General features: G+C 42.0%; 1 long non-coding RNA gene and 1 other non-coding gene across 2 annotated transcripts; both read left to right on the forward strand.

Annotated features, from left to right (window-relative positions):
• The first annotated feature begins 94 nt into the window (after nt 1–94).
• Nucleotides 95–5,144, forward strand: LOC132986533 (uncharacterized). Its single transcript, XR_009675522.1, has 2 exons — nt 95–307; nt 5,050–5,144. It is a non-coding gene; the product is annotated as an uncharacterized LOC132986533 (long non-coding RNA).
• On the forward strand, nt 508–671 carry LOC132987645 (U1 spliceosomal RNA). The gene has a single exon (XR_009675702.1). It is a non-coding gene; the product is annotated as a U1 spliceosomal RNA (small nuclear RNA).
• Nucleotides 5,145–6,219: the final 1,075 nt, after the last annotated feature.

The following is a 6,219-nucleotide window of genomic DNA, read 5'->3' on the forward strand; positions in this document are numbered from 1 at the left end:
GGCGGCCTGCCAGAACAACCCCCCACACCCCCTCCCCTCCCCACCGGATTGCTGATGGACGGTCTACCTCCCCCCACCCCCTTGCTCTCTATCCCTCTTCCTGCATCTTATCCCATCTCTCCCCCTATCCCTTTCCAAGCCCGGCGCAGTCTAGGCCTGTGAAGACTGTTTCGTCATGAGCCAGGGATCCGGCCGAAGATTTCTGCCTTTTAATAAGGCAGTTTTTTCTTACCACTGTAACTTTTGCTGCTTTGCTAAAGTGCTCATGATGGATAGGCCGGATCTTTGTAATATAACAATAAATAAGGTCTTTTACCTGCTTTTTGTAACATAACAATGAGTAAGGTCTTTTTACCTGCTCTTTTGTAATGTTAACAGACAATGAGTAAGGTATTTTACCTGCTTCTTGTAAAGTGTCTCGAGATAACACTTGTTATGAGTTGACGCTATACAAATAAAAGTTGATTGATTGATTGATTGATTGACAGGGCTTCATAATACTTCTTCATACTTACCTGGCAGGGGAGATACCATGATCAAGAAGGTGGTTCACCCATGGCGAGGCCTGGCCATTGCACTCCGGCCGGGCTGACCTATGCGAATTCCCCAAATGTGGGAATCTCGACTGCATAATTTGTGGTAGTGGGGGACTGCGTTCGCGCTCTCCCCTGATATTTTTTGTGGGCGGCAGTAGCTCAGTCTGTAGGGACTTGGGTTGGGAATCAAGTCCCGGCACGGACCAAGTCCGGAAATTGGTCTGGTAGCTGGAGAGGTGCCAGGCCACTTCCTGAGCACTGCTGAGGTGCCCTTGAGCAAGGCACCTAACCCCCCCCCCCCCCCCCCCCCCCCACAAGCTCAGGAGCGCCCACTGTGGGCAGCCCCCTCACTCTGAGACCTCTCCATTAGTGCATGTCCATAAGATCCGGTTTGTGCATGTCTGTGTATTTCAGCCTATGTTTGTGTAGCATGTTTACTAGACAGAGTGTAAAAACGAATTTCCCCTCGCGGGATCAATAAAGTATAAATTCTAATGCCTCTGGTGATGTCACTGAGACTACGTCCATGTTTTATACAGTCTATTGAGATCACTGGATGTATCAAACTCAATCCTTAACCTTGTTGCTTTGGCAGTGGTAACATCATGTAAAAACACCAATTTGATTGTATGCATCTTGAACAGCATGTTGAATGATGATAACTTCACTTTGAATGCAAACTGTTTCACTAAACAGTTAAGTAAACTATATCCACTTAGTTATTCTTTCTACATCTTTAGAATCTTTAGAGTGACTCCTCTGACTACAGATGTTGGTTGGTACCTCTGTCATTGTGTTATGACCTGTGTTATGTTGTGCAGTCATGATGTGATGCTCCTCAGCAGTGTAGTGGTACCATTTCACCACGTACAGTTTGAAGTAATCAATGTGAAATTATGGTTCCTCTCATTTGCTGTGTTTGTGCATCTCTGTGTGGGACTGTGCAAACAAAATCAGGTAATTACAGGTTAAAAGGACAACGTTTGACCGCCTCACGTTCCCCTCCTGGAGATCTCAGAGTTTGTATTCTTGGGAGGTCAGGCTGATGCTGTAACTCTCGGGGATGTGACTGTAACAAGGCTCTGTTTTGCATCACTGTCAGGGGAGCAGCAAGGGTCATTATGTGGACTGTAGATACAGTCCAGATCTCCACTTGGACTAACAGTATGAAAAGATGACATACCAGAAAATAATATCTCTTCTCACATGTGGTCCTCCCATCTCTTTTCCCTGACAAAGCCAAAACTGATATATCATCATTTGTAAGGTAATGCAGTGTATTCTTAAAGACTTCTGCAGCATATTTATCAGATTACCTACAATATATCATTGAACCTTTATTTATTTTACATTCAGTGTGTGTAAAATGTACATCAGATACAGATAGGTCAGATAAGTTGACTGTCACTTCTATCAATATATACCTTAATTAAGTCAAAGACATTTTGTAATATTTCAACATATATTCTTAACTTGCAATAAACAATCAGACTGGGCTAAAAGGCCACAAAAAAAGTGTCTTCTTCAGTGCGAAACAAATGGATTTTCTGTCTATATCTGCTCTGTGAAACATTCATGTCAGTAACACTGATGATAGTCAAGGACTGAAACATTTGCTACTGTTTTTATTCACCTATTGTTCTGACCATTCATGTCTTCACTATTTTTGCATTTCCCGCAGCCTGAGGTTGTTTTTGTGGCTATTTAGCCAAGTTCAAATAATGTGTTGGTATCTCCGCTGCCATTTAAGAAAGAGTCTGCCAAGACATGGGTGTGTCTGTACTTTTTTGATGCCCAGAGTAGGCACAGTTTCACAGCATCCTAATGCATTTTTTACCCAACACATGCATGTGAGGGTGCGGTCACACTGGCCATCTGTACCGTGCTGTACTCAAGCACGATTGCCCCCCCCCGCTGCGCCATTTCCACTCTGGCCGGCATGGCCCGCAGCCAGGACTAACCGTGCCTAAAAGCACGATTACCTCTTGTACATAATGTCGTAATACAACACATGCACGCTCTATGTTATTATGAAGCGTGCTCAGTTTACAAACAGGCGGACGAGAGAGAGAGAGAAAAAGAGACTCGCAGTCGAGTCCGCGTCTGCACATCAGAGAAAAACACAGAGAGCATGACATCTACTTTACTGACTTTGCAGCTTATTTTAAGCCATTTTAATCAGACACAGCCATAAATAAATTTAAAAATAAAATAGACGCGCGACCGAGTCCGCGGGCAAGTCCGCGCCCGCACATCGGAGAACAACAAGAGAGCATGACATCTACTTTGTGACTTATATTGTGTGATTTTAGTTGGATACAGCCATGAAACTCTGGATTTCTCCATAATGAAGGCTGTCAGCGTTGTGTACCCGCGTGCTTGTGCTCGTGCATGAAGTGTACCGTGCCGAAGCACACCTCTCCGAAGTGTGCCAAAGCCAAGGAAGTGTACCGTGCCTGAGCACGATACGGAACGGTCACACTGGTCAAACTAACTGGACTTTAGCGTTGAAGCGTGCTTGGGCACGGTACGGATGGCCAGTGTGACCGCACCCTGAAACAGTTTCCTATGGTTACAAAATGATCTGTATATGTACAAAATCAGTTTTTTTACTTGAAGGGGCCCAGAAAGATTAGTTTAAGTCCTAATATGAAGCTGCACACCAATGATGTAATCATGGTCATGGTAGATGGGACTGGGAAAATACTTTTTAACTCAAAACAATTTTTACATATAGTACAGTTCTGAGTGAAACATTACAGGAGTTTAACAAGAATCCACTGTCAAGCTGCATTGTGGGAAATGAAGGATACTTTGTCGAGGAGTATAAGTCAGGAGATAGCATTTTAATATATTTGTTGTTGATCTTTTATAACTGTTAAGACAAAAACACAATTGCAAAGATGACAAGAATAAACTTCAGTTGTGACCACTGTTTCTTTCTAAAAGATGATACTGCTAGATCAAACCCAGACTTTGTCCGCTGGAAGTATTGAGTCATGGAAACCCTATCTTCATGGACTTATCTCTGTAATTATTATCTTTATATAATGTGAAAAAAAATAGTCGAGTATACCTCTAATTTTCTGTGAAGGTTCTTAGTCATCCATACTGGTAGTTCTGAAACCGTCAGAACAGTAACACCACTTGGTGGACGCTGTTCAAGACGTTTCCCCTCTCATCTAAGAGACTGAAGAAACTAATTTCCTTAAAGATGAACTCTAATGAACCATTAGTTATTGTTTTTCATTTTTTCATACCAGTATTCGTACAGGTTTAAGGACTGAAATCCAAAGACTTGTAAAGCACTTTCAAACCACTTTTAAAGGTCCCATATTATGCTTTTTCTGGTTTTATATGCCCTTTAGTGTGTTTTCCAAGTGTCCTTTGCATGTTTAGGCACATCTATTTGCAAAAATTCAAAGTCCGCGGAAACGCGACTTCTCCTACGTCCTCCTGTTAGCTGTAGCATTAGCCGCATATAACGCTCGGTTCTAGCCCCCCTCGATAAAAATGTGTCAGTCCGACGTCATTGTCAGTGTGAGATCACTGATCTAAGCCCATTGGCTCGTTGTGGCAAGCCCTGCAGTTCATGTTGCACGCCCGTTAACTTCTGTAGCACGCCCACGATATGCCGTAGTCTGCGGTAGCACAGTAGTGCTAAGGTGCTAATGTTTTTGCTCCCCTCGGACGGAGCCAGTGGCTGCATTCCCAATATGGTAAAAGGGGCGGGACATTTCCGAGAACCGTGCTGAGCAACTGACCAATTATGGCAGAGCCGACAGGCCGACCAATCAGATCAGACTTGGCACACGTGGGGACTCTGAACGTGGGCACTTCAGAGCCTTAGAGAGAGAGTCAGAAGCGAGTCGGTGCATGGAGCGGCAGTACATGAAAACATACACTTTTTTTAGAACTTTAGCTATTGTGAACATACTTTAGTAGGTACAGAGATTAAATATACAAACCCCAAAAAGGGCATAATATGGGCTCTTCAAACCGACAACTTCCAGACTCTTGAAGCTTTGATCCAATTTTGAGGTGATCAACCCTTGTGATTAAAGATTAATCTTTTTGGCCACTTTTTCCAATATTTCGTAAAAGTTGGTGAATAATTGTAGGACAGGGTCTGAGTTGAGTCAGGGGCTGCTGCAGATAGGACTGTAGCCTCTGCATTTGTGTTTAAAGCTCAAACACTGGAATACAAAGCTCCCTTTCCCTTTAATACCAGTAAATATAACTCTGCTACCTTTATATCGGAGACACCAGGAAGAAAGAAAGTTATCGTAGGAGGATTAACTCTTACGTTTTAAGAGTCTTTAGATTGTGTAAATGAATCATTTACGGCCGAAGATTTCTGCCTTTTATTAAGGCAGTTTTTTCTTTCTTTTCCACTTTAACTTTTGCTGCTTTGCTCAGTGTGTTCATGATGGATAGGCCAGGCCTTTGTAATATAACAATAAGTAAGGTCTTTTTACCTGCTCTTTTGTAATGTTAAAAGACAAAGAGTAAGGTCTTTTTACCTGCTCTTTTGTAATGTGTCTCGAGATAACACTTGTTATGAGTTGACGCTATACAAATACAAATTGATTGATTGATTGATTGATTGATTGATACTGACTCTACCTTTTAAAGAAAGCCACTTCTAAACTTGTGTAAGGCCTTCCACATAACCTTGCATTACAGCCCTTCCATAACAGTTTAATATTGCCCTTTGAAAGTCCTGTTATGTGTGGCTCTCGTTCTACAATAACAGCGATCCATCAGTGTGTCCTTGTTGGAGTGCATTGTACTGCTATACGAGGGAGACACAGAGAAAACTGGATGAAAATCAGAGGAATGATGATCAACAGCACACTGAGGTCCAGCATGAGCCTGCCAGTCGGCATGTCAGTAAGACTATTATTGTGGGGGGTTGGGGGATAGGGGGTGGTCTCCATTTAATGTCATGATGGTACATCAACCTTTACAGAAGTTGTTCTTTGCCAGCTGTCGCTTGGCATGCTGAGGAAGTGTTGGAAGCATACATTCATTCTTCATTCAAGTAGTAATGAGCACGTGTGTGATGTTCACGTGCACACAGAAACAAAGATGTGCTGAAAGCCTCTGGAACTAAGTCTTTGCAATCAGTGCCTGTAATATTGCATTCCAAGGAGAAGATGTTTGTTCTTGACAAGCTTATTGACTTGAAAAAATGAAAGATGAAAGCCAACAATAGGAGCATGAGATGTTCAGAGAATACCAGGTCTCTTCATGGGAAGAGATATTTGATTAAAAAACAAAGACAAGTTACTTTATAATATTTCTTCTTTTTTTATATACAGGAGTTTGCACCCTTGTCAGTAAAATTCGACTTACTAATATGAATTTATGCCTGTCTCACCGTAAAGATACACCCATCCCATTTTATAAATGAGGTTGTTTCCATGAGGCAGAATAGGATATTTTGATTTTGTAAAATGAAGATACTCTAAAGCTGTGGGAATTGACTTGGTGGGATGAGATTAATTGTTTATACAAACATTAATTATGACAAGAAAAAACTGTTTACCAATCTGATTTGCTGTCTGTGGTGTTAACTTCAGTTATTATCAGTCTTCTTAAATAAGTTGCATTAACATGGACTCGAGTATCCAGGTTTTGATTGGGTTTTTTGAGTATCCTGTTTTTGGGTTTGTGCATG

Source organism: Labrus mixtus, chromosome 13 (genome assembly GCF_963584025.1).
Source record: "Labrus mixtus chromosome 13, fLabMix1.1, whole genome shotgun sequence".
Lineage (NCBI taxonomy): Eukaryota > Metazoa > Chordata > Actinopteri > Labriformes > Labridae > Labrus > Labrus mixtus.